Source organism: Manis pentadactyla, chromosome 5 (assembly GCF_030020395.1).
Source record: "Manis pentadactyla isolate mManPen7 chromosome 5, mManPen7.hap1, whole genome shotgun sequence".
NCBI lineage: Eukaryota > Metazoa > Chordata > Mammalia > Pholidota > Manidae > Manis > Manis pentadactyla.
The window spans coordinates 31612088-31630249 of NC_080023.1; the positions used below are offsets into that span (position 1 = coordinate 31612088).

General features: G+C 43.6%; 1 protein-coding gene across 9 annotated transcripts in view; it reads left to right on the forward strand.

The window, feature by feature from the left end:
• The window catches only part of TBC1D1 (TBC1 domain family member 1), a 221079-nt gene that overhangs the window by 148813 nt on the left and 54104 nt on the right, over positions 1 to 18162 (forward strand). The gene's annotated exons all lie outside the window — the stretch shown is intronic.

Consider the following 18162-nt stretch of genomic DNA (forward strand, 5'->3'; position numbering starts at 1 on the left):
ATAAATAGGTTGAAATTGAGAAATCTGTTATGGCAGATTATGAGACAACAAATCCTATTTTCTTTGCAATAAAACTAACTGAATGTTAATAATAGCCACTGTAATTATCCTTATCATGTATTAAGCATTTAATGTTTGCACTTTTACAATTGGGTGATAATTCTCGCATTGACTCCATGTGGTGGGTACTACTGCCCATTATTTTAAAGCTGAGGCTACAGATATTAACTAACGCGCTCATAGCTGCGGTTCACATCACATCAGTCCAACTCTAAATCCAGTCTCTTAATCACAGTAGTGAACTGCTAGCAGTTGTAGGGATAAATTATCAAGAAGTTTTGATTGGTTTCCTACCTTAAATTAGTGACTGTGCAGTGAGTGACAAGGCTGTATTAGAATGAAGGAACAGTTCTTACGTTGGCAGTATTCTAGAATTAAATGTTAACTTTTGCTTCTACAGCACCCAGTTTGGGCATTATTTATTGGTAATCCTAATTTGTTTTAAACAATTAGAATCTTCCTACCTGAATGGTTTCTGTTAATTTCATATGTTTAAATGAAAAAATGTTTGTCGCTTGGAGGTGGCAAAGCTGTACACTCCTGTGGGACATGAGCTACCTTCTCCAGAGTTACAGCTGTTAGCACGCTCAGCAAGCTCTCAATGCTGTAAAATTCTGAGGTAAAGCCAAGAGATGCATTAAACGGCTTTCTAAATGGATTTTTTCGAAGTAAATTTGTTTTATCACTTTCATAGGAAAATATTTGTAGAATGAGTACTAACACGATTTTAAACATCATTTATGGAAGTAGGAACACTATAATTATGGTCTTATATAATTCTGAAAATAATTCTTAGTAGCAAACCATGCATCTTATGTTTGAGAGAATAATAGGTTTTCCACAGAAAGTTGAAGTATTGTGGTTCATTTCCTGTCCAGGTGGGTTAGCTTGAGAACTTTCAATTAAGGACCATCCTGATGATGAGAGGTCATAGTTTTTACCTCAGCAGGTTTGGTTTGTGGAACTGTTTTTTTTTTTTTTCAGCATCATCTTCCCCAAGCAGTCACAGAGGGGAAGTGTTTCTGTTTCTTATTGGCACTAGCCTTGTCTCCTGCCAAGGCTTGCTGTGGGGGAACAGAGGGGTAGATATTAGAAGCAGTTAGCTTTTTCAGCCCTGCATGTCTTCAAATTGTGAAACTTAGATTAGAGGTCATAGGTGGCAGTACCTACCTTAACAAAGCCATACCCTATCATTGTTCGCAAACTGGCTATGGAATTTGAGTTCATCATTCTCCCTTAGAGAAATCTATATGCACCACATTCTGGAAGTTTTCTTCCATTATCCTTAACACTACAGACTTAGTCATACCTGGTGCATGTCCCAGTGTACAGCAGGCTCCATACAGTTAGACCAAATGTTTTACCAGCACCTAGCCTAGTCACCAGATTTCCATTCATTTGTTGGGGGTTCCTCTTCATCTCCTCCCATTGCCCAATTTTTTCTGCCCTACCAATTGCATATTTTCAGCTCCTTGCTTCCAGGTACCAAATTTAACATCATTTAGAGATTGTCTGACTGAATGTACTAGAAATCTTGCTACACTGGCATAACCAAAGAGGAATTAATTTTTCCACAAGCAGGGCTAGTCCATTGGTTCCATGATGTTACCAGTGAGCTGGGATCCCTTCTCTTTTCCCATGTCATCCTCTTGGGGCCTCGGGGTCACAAGGTGGCCACTCCACCTTCAGCTGCCCCTGCCATTCCAAGTAGAGTGAAGAAGGAGGTAACAAGGAGGACAGGCGACCCCTCTTTGTCCAGAGAGCAGAACTGCTGCAGAAATCCCTGGTAGGCTTCCCCTCGTGCCCTATGGTCTGGAGCTGTGTTATCTGGTCACATGTGCTACAAGGGAGAATGGGGACACCGACTGTCAGCTGGGCACATTGCCGCCTTGTGTAACACCCATGGTTGGAAGGGCAAGGGAGGATGGGTATGCGGTAGGCGGCCGGAGGGCCTCCAGCGCTGCCCAGGTGGAGTGGTACCCTGCTCGGAAACGCTGTGTCTCCTCCTGCAGCTGAGATTTTGCACACGGTTTTCTTTGGCCAGAAAGCTCCTGTTGCCGCTCTTCTCCCCTCTGTGCTTAGCCCCCCACACTTCAGCACTGACAGACATCCCCTTATCCTTTCAGGCCACATTGGACCTCCTCCTCTTTTCTCTTGGGCATAGACCCCTCTCCACCTCTGATACTCCTTAGGGTTTGTGTTTGTCCCTTGTGGAGAACTGCTTACTTAGGGGTTATTTATCTCAACCTCAGATCAGTAGGCTAGCCACTTACATTTAAATGTAACTAATTACATTTACGTACAGTAAAAAGTTTAGCCTCACCCTAGCCTCATTGCAAGTGCCTAGGAACCACATGGGTGAGTGCTTGCCCTATTGGAGAGAGCAGCTTGAGGACATTCCCCTCATCCAGGTCCTCTTGCATAGGCTACTTCAGGTGAAGAACTCTTGGAGGCCTCCCTTCACCCGCCCTGCTGTCTTTCAGAGCCACAGGTGAGGCGCCTTCAGGGTGGTGCCTGTACTGTGCTGTTTCCTAACTTAAATGTAAACTTTGGGTAGAGGCAAGATACTGCACAGCCCACATGGCTTCTATAAATACTGTTACTGGATGATGTGTAGGAGGCATTGAGCCCACTGCTTTTAAGGAATTCTAAAAGCAAGGGACTTTGAAAGTCATCTGTCCCAAATTCCTTATTTTACAGATGAAGAAATTGAAGTTTAGAAGGAGACCCACTTAGGGTCACGCAGGCAGTCAGTGGTAGAATGGACTAGAATCTTGGTTGTTGTATCTGCATTCACTTCCTTTTCTATTAAACCAGACCTGGTTGAGGACCATCAGCCTGTTTTTTTCCCTAAGTATGTTCTGTTCTTGCCTTTTCAACCAGTTTCCAGTTTCTTGAGAGGAAGTTGTTCTCAGCTCATAGCTATCCCCAAATGCCCACTGTGTATAAATGGTGCTCAGAGGATGCCCAGGAAACAGACTGAGTGTAAGTCTTAGTCAGTGATCACTTTGTTGCAAGACACAGAAAATGGCTCAAGCAGGCTTACTTAGAAGGCTTTTAAAAATCAAGGGCAAAAGCTAGAAGCTAGGAAGTTGTCAGAAACCAAGGAAATCTCTGGCACCCTTTCTTATGATGTTTAAAAAATTGGTGTTTTTTTATTCTTTGGTTAAATACCCAGAAGTGGAATAGCCTAATTGTATGAGAGTTCTTTTCTTATCTTTTTGAGGAACCTCTGTACTGTTTTCCAAGGTGGCTGCACCTTTTTACATTCTCACCAGTGGTGTACAAGGGTTCCCTTTTCTCTCACTCCTCACCAACAATTGTTATGTCTTCTCTTTCTGATGATAGCCAATCTGACTCTTGCGAGATGATCTCATTGTGGTTTTGATTTGCATCTCCCTGATGATTGGTGATGTTGAACGTCTTTTTAAAGTGTCTGTTGGCCATCTGTGTATCTTCTTTGAAAAAATGTGTAATCAGGTTCTCTGCCCATTTTTTTGATCAGGTGTTTTTTCGTTGTTGTATGAGTTTTTTATATATATTTTGGATGTTAACTCCTTGTCAGATATATGATTTGCAAATGTCTTTTCCCTTCCAGCAGGTTGCCTTTTCATTTTTCATGATTTTTCATCTTGGTGTCTGTTGCTGTGCAGAAGCTTTTTAGTTTGATGGAATCCCAGTTTACTTTTGCTTTTGTTGCCCTCACCTTTGAAATCAAATCCACAAAAACACTGCTAAGATTGATGTTGAGGAGCTTACTTGCCTGTGTTTTATTTTATAATTTTATGGTTTCAGGTCTTACATTCAAGTTTTTAATCCATTTTTAGCTTTTGTTTCTGGTGTAAGAGAGTGGTTTAGTTTCATACTTTTGCATGTGGCTGTCCAGTTTTCTCAACATACAGTGTATGTTTTTAGTGGTGTAATGACCTGGGTCATCACCCTGGATCTCTCAGTGGAGAGCTTTGGCCTTCTCTGGGGTTGCCCTATATTAATGTAAACTCCAGTCTCCTGCCATAGTCCTTGGCTGTGCTGAGCTCAACTGCTCACAGCTCCTCTGACTGTGACCTAGAATTGTCACCCTCTGGGGGTCAGAAATGGCTCCATTGCCTCCTTTCACTACGTCCTGCCTCCTGGAACGGTGTGGTTCTGTCTCCACAGTCCTTATCATGTGTGTAGGGACTGGTTTTTGTCAGACTGCAGACTCTTGGATGGAGGGTAAAGGAGCTCTTTTCTTCCTTTAAATACCTCTGTTTAATACTCCTTTTATGAAACCCTGAGTCTGTGAAGCTCAGTAAAGTCTCTGATATTGTTGGTAACTCAGATTATTTGGAACTTCTCATGTTAGAAAGAAAAGATATTCTTAATTCAACATCTCATTTTACAGATGAGAAGACTGAGACTCAAAGACCATAAAACCCACAGGAGCTTTCATCGGCATTGTATTTAGTAAGTGTCCAGGGTCAGCCCCCCAGTGTGGGCTGACTGCAGAGCAGGCTGGGGAGAAGCCCTGGGCATGGATGGATCTTGGCTGCAGGTGCCACTGTTGACCTCCACCTCTAGTACTTCAAGGACTTTAGGCCTCTTCTCTTCCTATGCTTCCTTCTGTGAAATGGAGCTACCAGTAACTGTCTCCTTCCAGGAGGGGCAGCATTGCGTAATGAATGAGGGCTTGGGCCTAAATAAGGCAGAACCTCACAGACCTAGTGAAAGACACATACTGCCCTTTGGCAGAGGTGCAGGTTTGGGAATGTTCTGACTTTGTGGTTTGAATTGGAATGACCTTTGGGAGGATATCCTGGAATCTCAGATCTTCATTTACATCAAGGCTGTTTCCTTGCACACCCACCTTTTCTTAGTTGCCAGTTTTGAAAAGGCTATGCAAGCTTTTTTCCATTGCCTCATTCCAGCCTGTGATCCTTTGTTTTCTTGGTGTGTCATGGGGCAAAGTAAAGTGGAGCTCAATGCCAGTGGATATCTCCCACTGTAGGGAATTTTCTGTTAATGGCTTCTGGCCACTTGAGGGAAAAGGATCATGTATCATTTAAGAACGGGCTGGAGAGTTAGCGTAGCATCCTCCTTAAGAGTATGGACTTTTAAAAAATGTTCAAAAATTTTAAATTGTTTAAAAAAACAAAATTTGCCATTTTACCCATTTTTAAATGTCTGTTTCAATAATGTTCAGTATATTCACATTGTTGTGCAATGGTTCTGCAGAACTTACAATCTTGTAAAACTGAAACTCTGTATCCATTAAAAAATAGCTCTCTGTTCCCTCCCCACCACCATAATTCTGCTTTCTGTTTCTGTAAGTGTGACTTCTTTAGATACCTTATGTAAGTGGAATCATACAGTCTGTATCTTTTTGTGACTGGCTTATTTCACTTAGCATAATGTCCTCAAGGTTCATCCATGTTGTAGCATATGACAGGGTTCCCTTTCCTGTCCAGCTTTTTGAAGGCTGAATAATATTCCACAGTGTGTATATAGTACATTTTCCTTCTCCAGTCATCTGTCAGTGGATATTTAAATTGTTTCCTACCTCTTGGTTTTTATGAATAATAGTGTAGTGAACACAGGACTGCAAATAACTGTCCAAGATCTTGCTTTCAAATCATTTGGATGTGTACTTAGAAGTGGAATTGCTGGATCATATCGTAATGCTATTTTTAATTGTTAAAGACCCACCATACTATGTTCTGTAGTAGCTGAATCATTTTATATTCCCAACAACAGTGCCAAAGAATTTCATTTTCTCCACATCCTCACCAACACTTGCTTTCTGGGGTTTTTTTGGAGTGTCCATTCTGATAGGTATGAAGTGATATCTCATTGTGGTTTTTATTTGCGTTTCTCCAGTGATTAGTGATGTTGAGCATCTTTTCATCTGCTTGTTGGCCATTTGAATATCAGCACTGGAGAAATGCCTTTTCAAGTCCTTTGCCCATTTTTAATTGAGTTACTTGTTTTGTTGTCATCAAATTGAAAAGTATGGATTTTTAAATCGCAGTGGTCCAGGCTTAAATCCCGACCCCTCCATTTATGAGCTGTTTGACCAGGGGCAATTGCTACAGAGTCCTCAGCTGCCATGCAGGTATAGTAATAACAACCCCCCTCACAGAGTTAGGAATGTTGGGGCCACCAGTGAGGAAGCACTCAGGACATGGGAGTTGGTGCTATGTGAGAGTGCAGGCAGGCTGTTTCAAGAGGGTCGTAAAGGAGAGAGAAGTCACTGCTTTCTCAGTCTCCTCTGCCAATGGCAGCCATTCTTGACTTCTACCCCCACCACCTTCCCGTTTATCATCACTGAACATTGAGGACATGCAAAGGGATGTTCTTGGACAGACAGAGACTCTGCAGCATAGAGAGGACACTCATGTTGTTATGAGCCTCTCTGGGCCTCCTGGTCAGTGTGCTGGTGGTTTGTGCAATATGACTTTAGCTTTCTGGCAAAGTGCATGTCATCGCCTGAAGTCACAGCCAGAGGAAACCCAGTCCTTTGGTGGCAGCTGGATGCTCCTGCTCCACCCCAGGTGCACACATGTGGGGACAGGGTCTGCCTCACTGAGCAGCCCTGTGCTCTGAATTTGGAGGTGGGAAAGCTGTGGGTGCAAGAGTGCTGACAGACCCGGGGGACCAGTCTCCTTTCAGAGGCTCTTGATGGGGAGAGACAGAAGAACCGGTGTCATTGTAAAGAAAGTCATAGATCTTTCACCCATTAAAATCATCCCAGTGAAAGATTAAACAACGTGCAGCTTTTAGGATGTCCCAGAGGTTGATGGCGCAGTGAGATGAGACCTGGCCGACTGAGAACACAGTTGCCAGGCTCCGGAGGCTGGATTTCCCTGAGTAATGGCCTTCCTGGGAATTTGAGGCCCCACTTTTAAGCTGAGTGTGTGGTCCTTGGCTTTCTGTATTGTGCCAGGATGTTTAGAAAGTATCTGTTGCAGATAGATAAATCTTTACCAAATTGCTTTGTTTACTCATTTGGAGCCGCCAATTTCTCCTCTCTTTGTTTTGTGCCACGCACATGTAACGGCTTTCACTTCCAATGGAAACTCAAGTGTGCTGAGATATGCCACATTCAGTCATGGTCAGTAGAGACTTTCAAAAGGAAATGTTACCTACTCAATGAGTTTTTTGGGCAAAGTAAACTTGTAGTGTTTAAGAAATTTGCTTTCCACAAAAACAGTTTTCAAAGAACATTTGAACTTGTCCACTTTAACTCATAAACTAGCTGAAAATTAAGTGACTGAAATCTGTTGAGGTTTTTAGTGAGTGTCAGTATACTGACTTTTAAGGATAGAAGCATTCTCAAGGATCATTCAGTTTGTTTCCCTCTTCTAGTTGAAGACATCAAAGCCAAAAAGTTTACACAGCTAAAACCCTAGCTTGTGGACACCTAAAAAGATTGCTTCCTCCCAAGTTGATTTCTTTTGGAATATGGGCCGTGCTAAGTGGGGCGGGGCAGTGGGGCTGGGGTTTTCCAGGTGGAAAGGTCACATTTCCACATATAGCTCAATGAGCATTGTGTTGAGTTCAGAAGAACTGGGTCCACTATTTTAAACTTCTTGCTTCACAATGTGGACTTCCCCATCCCCTCTCCCCAGTAACACACAGAAGTATTTCCTAACTTTTAAATCATGGGCTTCCTTTCATGGATTTGACCTGAGATCATATCCAGATAAGCATTGTGTAATGGGATGGGTGGGGTTAGATTTTTTTAGTCACAGATACTTGAGAAGCAGGTGGGAGGGTGGAGGGCAGCAAAGTTTATAACCGGGGCTTTTAGCAAATCATTCCCTGTCAGTGGCTCAAGTCAGAGTGCTCCCTGCTGTGCTGGGCACCAGCGAAGCATCCCGTCCAGCTCTCCTTCCTGCCTCTGCGATCATCAGAGTGCCCTGGGGACTGTTCCTCCTCCTGTCCCTCTGATTCCTTTTCCTTGGCCACACATTTCTTTCTTAATTCCCCACAGTCCCCTCTCCCTGAGCCCCTGTTAATGGCACCTGCTTCCCATTCCCACTTTCTTCCCCTTCTCCAGCAGTTCCCACTGAATGTCTTCCCAGCTCTTCTATGGGAACCGTGGGGCTGGGATGTGACTCTCTCGTTTTCGATTATTTCTAGTTGAATAGCTTCAAATGCTCCTCTCCAGAGTGGACTCCTAAGTATGCATGCCCCACCTGACTCCTTTATGTGGGCTGGGTCGTGATGCCTGTGCATCTTGCTCCCACTTGGACATGCCTCCAGGCATCTGACCCTGCGCCCCACTATGATGTTTAAAAGGGTGCTCAGGGACCAAGGAGATGACAATGCAATGCTAATGAAAACCCAGAATATAGGATGAAAGGTATACTTAGAAGTACAGTGAGAATCCAAGGAAAGGCCAGAGGGAATTACAGAGAAATATTAAGAGGACTTATCTTTCTGAGGTGGGATGATTGTAACTTCCTCCCTCCCCGCTCCTTTTCCTGTTTTTTACTGTTTCCAGTTTCTCTGCAGTGAGTAAAAAAATTACTTTGTTCAGGGAAGAAAAAGCCAGTCAGCCTATCTAAGAACTCATGCCTCGGCTGAGGGGGAAAAACAGAGCTCCTCTTCCTGAAAATTGCCATTTGTGCCATTGTTTTATCATTTCACATTACTGAAGATTGGACGTGGTGGTGGGGGAGCCCTGGCCCCCACACTCCTTCCACATGCACCTTCTCCCATCCCTTCCACCCCTTGACTACCACTCGGGCCCATCTTGCAGACCTCCATGGCCACAACAGGTGTTTCCCCTGCCTCTAACTTTTCATAACTCATATCTTTTTATAACTTGGTCTATATCATCACATCACCAAGGTACACTAATACAGTTTTTAATGAAAAGTCTAAAATGCTCATGTAAGGTGCAGTCCCTGTCCCTGATCCAGTGAGGTAGATTTATTGTTAACATACAGATATTCCCAATTGTCAGTGGTATGCAAAGCACTGTACTTGGAATTGGATTGAAAGTGGATTTATTGCTAGATAAAGGAGCATGCAAGTGTAGTAAGAGAGACAGATGACGAATACTAAGGGAGACAAAAGGGCAAGAAATGCAGGGTATGGATATAGTTGAGTTCAGAGTTCTGAGTTGGAAAGCTGTGGCTGCAGAGGGAAAGAGCCTTTGAAACTCCCTGGAGGGTTTTGCTATGGTCTTGCATTGATGCTGTGCTCTTTTGCTGTGTAAACCTTACTGATTTGGGGGTTACAGCTTTATCAGGATAAAATCCTTTTCTACCACAAGCTTAATAAATATTATTTAAATATAAATTAGGAACAATAAATCTACCCACCTATATTATAAATGTCTGTGTGGCAGAAACCATATCTTGACTCTTGGTTTTTCAATAAAGCTATAATGCTTTTTTGCCTTGAATGTGTATTTCCCTGGTTTTGTATGGAAAGTCTGTGTGTGTCTCGTGTCTTGAGACTGCAGAGCTGTTGTCCTTTTTTTTCCTCCATCATCTTACTGGTTGTTCAAGCAACTTTAATTGGAAGTGTGGCTTATACACGAGGCACTGGCATTATACTCTGTGATAGTTGGGGGGATTTGGAAGCACATGTTTGTGAAGTGTCTGCCCTGTTGACTTCCTGGTATGGGTTGGGTTGGAAGTACTGTTCTAAATCTGCTTCCTACAATGGGATCAGTCAAGTTGTCCTGCATTGCCAAGGAAGCAAGTCAGGTGAAGAAGCAGGATAAAAGTTAGATCAAATGGCAGTTCACCTCTAAGTCCTATTTCAGCACCTGGGTTATAAAAGGTGTTACACATATGATGTGTAAAATTGCCACATGGTATCATAGGTCAGTTGCCCCAGTAAGATATAGAGAGCAAGTGCTGTGAATTTGGAAGGAAGTGTGTTTCTGAGCTGTAGAGTACCTTGGTACCTCTCTTCAAGCAGATTCCTCTTCCTGGACTGCAGGTCTCCCCTCCCCCTGCAAAAATTTAATTGCAATTTTGCCATTCCATTAAGACCCAAATCCCCATCTTATTCCTTTGGTCATAACAAAACCTTGTTACCTGTATTTTCAGAACTTTCCTTTTTTCTTAGGTACTCTTACTCTTTTTTAAGGTAAATTTACAGAGGCCCTATGAAACATTAAATCAGACTGACTATGCTGAAGTGGAGTGGAGACATAGTCTGGAAGCATGTTTGCTCCTGCTATGGATTAAGTGTTTGTGTGTCCCGCACCCAACCCCCAACCATTCGTATGTTGAAGCCCTAATAGCCAATGGGTTGGTATTTGGAGGTGGGGCCTTTGGGAGGTAGGTAGATATAAATGAGGTCATGAGGGCGTAGAGCCTCCAGGATGGGATTAGTGCCTAGCTTACTTAGAAGTAAGAAGATGAGACCAGTTCTCTTTCTCTCTGCTATGTTGAGGATACAGCAAGAAGGGGACAAACCAGAAAGAGGGCCTTACCAAGAACCTCACCTAGCCATGTCAGCAGCCTCATTTTGGGCTTCCAACCTCCCGAACTGTGAGAAATAAATGTTTGTTGTTAAGCACCTCAGTTCATGGTGTGTTGTTAGAGCAGCCCAAGCTCAGACAGCTGCATTCCCCACCACCCCCTTGACCCCCTGCATAGACTTTATAGGCAGAGCTTCGTGGGGTATAGTTGAAAAGTTCTCACTCCATAATACAGCCGCTTTACTCTTACCAATACGGTCTAACATCCTGTGCTGTGGCAGGGGAGATTTGAGGGTAAGGATGTTGTCTGCCTCTCTGGGCTTCTCTTGACCTGCCTCAGTAGACTCTGAGATGCAGAGAGGCCCCTCGAGACTGAGCACCCCTGCCTTGCAGCACGTGGTGGCCAGGGCTGCCCTGCTTGGAAGAGGCTCATACAGAGGAGGTCCTGGAAGCCGAGTTTGTAGTCACTGAGCTGCTTTTCTGCAGATATGAGTTGAGAAATTGTGACGTTAGCTTTCAGTAATACATTTTTCTGTTGTGTTGGTTGGCTCATTGGTCTGTGTGACTATTTATGTTCATATCTGGAAGTTTTCTGGAATGAAATTTACATCATAATAATAGTGTGGGCAGTTGCTGGGTCAGCAAGGAGGGATCATGTTATGAAACCTTTTCTTAAGAAGGTAGTATTTTAGTTCCAACAGTTGTCTTTGACAAAGGTAAAAATGAGATTTGGCTGGCATTTGGAAAACCAAATTTTTATATTTAAAAACCAAATATAAAACCAAATATAAAAACCAAATTAAAAACCAAAGTTTTATATTTAAAACTTTTTATGTATGGTCAAGGTTCTCCATAATGGATGGAGTCATTGCTTAATTAATCTGAAATTAATTAAAAGGTAGTCCCCAATTCCCTAGTGTCATATATCGTGAAGCCACCAGTTAAGGCAAACCTATATCCCACAGTAGGCAGCTGAAAACATGCTAAATGCCAACAGCCAGGACTTCTCAAACTTCAGTGTGTGTTAGAATTCCAGGTTACTGGGGTCCCGCCCCAGAGTCTGTGATCCAGTAAGTGTGTGCTGGGGCCCAGAAGTCGCAGTCCTTGCAAGGTGACACAGGTGCTGCTCTTCCCACACCTGCTCCCAGAGATCCAGCTCATGGCCTAGGTTCTGTTGATAGTGACCCTGTATGCTGTTGCAGGGAGGGGGCCAGGGAGCATCTTGTCCTCTGCAGCCACAGTGAGGTCCAAGCAGGGTGGGCTTGACCAGCAGCCGTAGTCCTGGAGAGTCAACAACAGAAATGAGGGATGCTGGATGGTCTGACACCTTTTTAAAAGTCCATATGGATAAGATCAAAGGGCTAAGTGTGAGTAACGGGGGTCATGTGGGACTACTTGCAAGTGCCAAATTCATCATGATGTTTTGTTTTAATTGCCGCATTTCACACGGAGTCATCCCTCCTGGTCATGCTTCAGGACTTAGCACGTTGTTACTACCACTGGAATTTCCCCCACTCCAGGAACGGGGTTCATTTCTTCCAGAGGTAGGTCTTCCGTGGTGGCACTCTGCACTTGAGCCGCCCCTGGGGGCTGCTCTCCTGCCGTTTGTCACACTGACCTGTCAGGCAGCTTACTCAGCCGACTCCTGGGGACAAAGGTTGGTTTCATTTCATGATTGTTCTTGGATGAATCAAATGATTCATCACAGGGTTAATTAACACCTTATTTGTAATGTGTTTCTTACAAAGCTTTATACATATAAAGTCATATATATATATATATGTATATTTACATATATATATGTATATTTACATATACATATAGATACATGTAAAGCTTATATATAAAATTTTATAATAGTTTTAGGTAAAGAATGAAACTGTTGAAAAGCCGAGCCCCAGTTACTTAGGCCTGGAGTTGTATGTCACCCAGGAGCCTTGATTATTTCCTTCTACTTCTATGCATGGTTTTCCCTGTCCCCTCCGTTGGGGCTGTCCCTCTTTGATTCCTCTGCCCTCTGTCTTTCCCAAGATGCTCCAGGCTGCCTCCATCTCTTGCCTCCCTGAGCTCCTCCTGCATTCATAATGTGGGCTCATGGCTGTGACTGTCAGCCCCAGGGGTGCCATTTTCAGGGTCTCGGAATCTCAGCTGAGGTTGGCCACGGTGCTGGGGAGCATAAAGGAGGCTCTGCAGGATCAGGCAGGGCAGGGAGGATCAGACCGGTCTTCCCAGAGGGCAGGGCCTTGGAGCTGAGCTTTGAAGGAGGCAAAAGGGAATCAGCCAGACAAAGAAAGGTCAACAGGGCATCCCAGCTATTGTGAAAGAGAGGCACCTCTCCAGTGCTTCCATGCCTCTCGTGACCAGGGTCCTGGACACGCAGAGGCAGTGACCAGGGGCCTCCTATTGTTGGGGAGTCACTGGGGCAACACTGTTGCTTTCTTCACTGGGTAAATGTCTGTCTTTCTCACTATTACAAACCAGTTTTCTTTCTCATCCTCAGCTCCAGTCTGGTTGTGGAGAAGACTAAATAACAAAGATTTTTACCAGGTTTAGAATCACATAGATAATGATGATAATAGAAATTCAGCACACACACACACACACACACACACACCATTCTGGTTGAAGTGCTCCCAAGGATTTTTCACTTAACCCCTGCAGCAAACTGCAGGAGGTGGATGCTGTTACTGACTGATTTATGAATGAGGAAACTGTGGCATGGAGAGGCCACTGGGCTTGCATACCTCCTGCTTAGTAAGTGGCCCCACTGGTGCAATAAGGTGCCTTCTTTCCCGCTTTGCATTCATTCCCATCACCCGAGGTACAGGGAAGAGCCAGCATGGGCTCTGAGTTCTAGTGGCCCCACCGCTCTGCCTCAGGCCTTGCCACTGAGGACAGAAACAGTCCTCGCTTCTCGGGTGGTCATGAGGCTGAAACCAGTGGGTACTTGTAAAGCACACTGCCTGGCATATAGTAAGTGCTCAAAAAATGTGACTGTGCCTCTTTGAGCCTCAGTTTCCTCATCTGGGGAGGCAGGGGTGTTGAGCGAAATCATCTTCTAGTGCCCCTCTCAGCCCTAAGCTTCTGTGTTCCTGTGAGTGCTGATGATTCCCCCGCAGTCCAGAAGAGGGAAGTGAGCGAGAGGTGGAAGTGAGCGAGAGGTGGCTAAGCACTATCACACGGTGGCGGCACCAACCACGGGCCTTTAGTGGAGGTGGTGCTCTTCCACCCAACGTGTCTCAAAAAACTCAGAGAACCAGAATTTGAAGCCCAGTGTTCTATCCTTGGTAATAGGAGAGCCAAGCTGTCAGTTGCCCTGTTGAAATTTGAGGAACTGTGTCATAGTCATACCTGGGTTCCTAGCAGCATGTGGGAGAAACTTAGAAAAATCTCCTTTCACCAGATGTGTGTTCATTTTTTAAATTCCATTTTCCTATAGCTAGACCCATGTGATACAGCTGCAGAGAATCCCGAGGCACTCTGGTATAGTTTCCCATCAAGCATCTAAAGAAATCAGGATGGGTTCAGAGGAAATCTTGGGTAAATGGCTTCACTCATTTGGTGACTATTCCCCACACTGCTGCGGCCCGGAGCACGGAACGCTTTGCTCTCCAGGCAGCCACGTCCTGGTGTAACTGACGTGGAGCTGCTCCTGCTCTGTGACCAGTTTGACAGCATTCATAGAGGACTGCCTGTTCCTTTCTTCAACCTACAGGGTCATTTTCCTTTGTCTTTTTATGAAATTTTCTTCAGCTCTTGGTAACAGCAGATGCTGCAGATGCTAATCCCTGTTGTTCACTTCTCTCCTGGGATTTCACGTTTAGTTTTAATTCCCTTTGCTGAAATATATTCATGTTGTTAAAACAGAGGTTTCAGATAATTGAAATTTAAATATTTCTTTCTCTTTTGGCATGGGAGATCAGGATTTTCAAGAGGGCTGGAGGGAGTTATAAAATGCTCTATTGTGGGATAACAGAAAAAAGCAGAATTTTGAAGAATAAGGGTCTGGCACTTCACTTTCTTCTTGAAGCTCCTTGTTCTTTTAGGACACTTAACATGTGATTTAATGGCATGTCTATAAAAGGAGGAGAACTGCAGTTCAGACTTGATATGAGTGTCTGTGGCAATTCAAGAAAGGACCCTGTGTCACACACATGGAAGAGCCAGAAGCCAGACACACAGGAAACTGTTCGCATGGTGCTTTTTCTGCTGGCTTGTTCACAGCATTGGTTGTGTTCATGCTAATGATGCAACGTCAGACTTTTCTCCACACATTTGTGTGCAGAGGGAATAAAAGCAGTACAAAGTCATTAGAACAATTTGGCATCTAAAATATTGACAACACTAGCACAGATCATATTTATGACTATTGAGAATGTCACAGTGGTGATTTAAATTCAGGTAATTGTCTCTTAGGGCCCCTAAATTATGGCTGGTTTTAAAATTCTTAGAACCAGTGGGAGGCTATTGTTTCTGAAAGTCTGTGTGATTTAAGCATTCTACATCCTGTCATTATAGGAGATGTCAGAATAGCAAAATCGAATCCTGGTCTAATGTGTTATTGTGGCCCTTTGCTTTTGTGGCTTTGCAGACTTTATACATCTGTCCATCAGTGCCTGTGGCCTCCACAGTTGGGACAGTCAAAGATAAATGTCATTTCTTACATTTTGCGCTGAGGAACCGGAACTCAAAAGGTGTATGTGTTTACAAAGGTTTACAGAGGGGGACAGACCAAGCTGGCCTGGGGGTGGAACAGCTCCCAGTGCCTGGCTCAGCCTCTCCTGTACTGAGCCAGGTCTTTCCATGTCAGCCTGTGCACAGCAGTCTCTCAGCAAGAATGTAAGTTGAGGAAGGAAGTCAGATCCCCAGTGGTGTCCTGGAAAATATTAGAAACGTCAAAGTAGCCTCTCAGACCATCTAACACATTCCATGTTAGGTACATATAAGGGACTCAATCCATACTGGTGTAAATGGCTTAGGAATTAGCCAACTTAAAATAACACACGTATTTATTGTTGGAACAAAGTTCTCAGCTGACTCAGCTGACAGTTGTCCAACATTTTCATATTCTCCCCTCACTGCCACTCCACTCAAACCCATGTACGTGAGTGCACATCTCACAAGACCATACCCCAAACACGCATGTGCAGGAAAACAGCCCACCTGAACTGATTTAGCCAGGACAAATTTAGGACAAATATTTAACTACTCCCCTTTTGCAAATTACTAAACTACTTTGTAACTAGGCCACTCTTAATATGAGCAAAGAATAATATGTATTTTTTAAGTGACTGTTAATTGTAAACTATAGCATCTGTAAGGTGCTACATATATTTGGGTGAAGGCGTTATGTTTTTACCCCTTCCGAGGGCTTAGAACAGAGTAAGTGATGGGTTTTCTTACTCTGAATTAGGTCCTTGTTGGGGAAATCTTGTACCCTTCCTCCCCGGGGGACATACAGCAATGTCTGGGCCTTTTTGAGTGTCACCACTGTGGTGGGTAGATACTGTCATCTGATGGGTAGTTCGAGGGATGCTGCTAAATAGTCTGTATCCCACAGAACAGTCTCTGTGACAAAGAATTATCCAGCCCCAAATGTCAGTAGTGGAGAAATGCCAGAGGTTGAGAAATCCTACTGTAAATTGTTAGGTTTATTTACTGACCTTTACAGTGGATTAATTTTTATTTAGTTAATTCAGAGGTGAACTTAACATGAGTACCCATAATCTTTCTTTTGTTTTGTACCTGGCCTTCATACTCTGGCTGTGTTTGGGACAACCTCTGGCCATGAGTGAAAGTCTGAGTTCAACACGGGCTCTGGAACCATAGTGGTAACAGCAAAGGAACCTGAAGCGCCGATGTGATTGTAGGCACATAAAGTTGCATGAGGGCATGAAGAGAACAGTGCAGTGTGGAGTCCCGCTATGCAAAGTGTGCATGGAACCTGCAGTGACGGCATCGCCTGGGAGCTTGATGGAAGCACAGGCTCCTGGGCGTCCCTCAGACCTGCTGAATCAGTTGGCATTTTAGCAAGGTGTGATGCCTGTGCATCTAGAGGTTAGAGAAGCACCGGGCAAACATCTCTTACTTTGGTTGAAGCTGTGGCTCTGGATCTTACTAGCTATGTGACTTTGGCCAAGTTATGAAACCTCACTGTACTTTAGTTATTTTGGCTATAAAATGGATATAATATCATCGCCCATCTCATGAGGTGAGTGAGAATCAGATAAGCTTCTCTGTGTTCAGGACTCATGGTAAAAGCTTAACAAACTGAACTGTGATTGATCATAAGAAAAAGAAGGCAAAAGTAGAGAATGTAAATTAGGGAGGCAGTTTATGTCATGACCTCACAGTAGTCACCAAACAGTGCTTGTATCGTTTCTCTGAATGAGAAAATAGCAACCTGGAGCCTCATAGGCTTCTGTAGACTGTGGTCCTTGTCAGTAACCCAACTGGCAGAGAGTAAATGGATGTGGGACCCAAACAGCCTAAACTCTCAGACATGTTGCCTCTGCCCGGCCTGAGTTACACCTGCTGCATTCATTACTTTACAGCATTTGTAAAGCAACATAATAGGAATTTTCAAGACACTCAGGAGGAGAAAGGCTGTGGTAAACAGGAAGGGTGAAGTTAGAAGGAAGAGACGAGGTGAGATGAGCTCTGGTCTCATTCGTAGGGTTTAAGAGTGGGAAAGAATTTCCAGGTTACCCCACTGAATGCCCTGCTTGACTGGATGGATCCCTGGCATTTTGTGCACACACAAGACATGCTAAAATGCTGCTCTCGCTGCTCTGCCGCCCCATCAGCCGGGATGGCTCACGAGGACTGCTTTTTGGAAATGAGACTTTTTTGTGAACCAGTGGGAATGTGAATACTTCCAAAGTGAGATAAAGCAGAACTGGAATCCTAACTGCAGTGTCCAGCAGAGTTTCAGCAGCCAAGAGGGTAAAAAAAAAAAAGCTCAAATGGAAGACTTCCTGCTGCAGAATAAGATTAAAGAATACAGACTAAAATTCCTCTTGAAAAAAGGATTGATTTAAAGTGTATCATATTCAGTAATGACTAATGTTCTATGTACAAGCTTTCCAGGGTTGATTTGTCTTCCAAGTGTTTTTCAGAAGAACATTTTTCAATCTTTTATTTAAATCAGAACAGACATGCATTTATTTTTCTTTAACTTTTTGCTTATAAAAATGTTACTTGTCACAAATTTGGGAAATAGAACAACAAACATACCCAAACCCAGCACCTATTTATCTCTCCTTTTATTCAACAATTATTTTTCAAGCACTGGTTGGGTGCCATGGACTACGCTTTGGTGCCAGCCAATCCCTTGTTGACAAGGTGGTTATTTGTCTAGCTTTAGAGCTTACAGTTGAGAGACTAAATTTTGATGTGTTTCCTTCCAGTATTTTTCTTCTGTGTCTTTAGGGAATATATGATAGCAAACTGTAGGAGTTAATGTTCACTGTGTGTTGGATCCTTTTTCAGAGCCACTGTTATTGCCACTTGACAGATTGGGAAAACAAGGCATAAAGTGGTTAAGCAGTTTGGTAAAGATCACAAAACCAATAAATACAGAGTCTTGATTAAAATCCAGGCAGCCTGGCTCCAGAGCCTGACCTGTTAATCACTAAAATGTACTGCTTCTCAATTATTTATAAGTTGATGTCTTA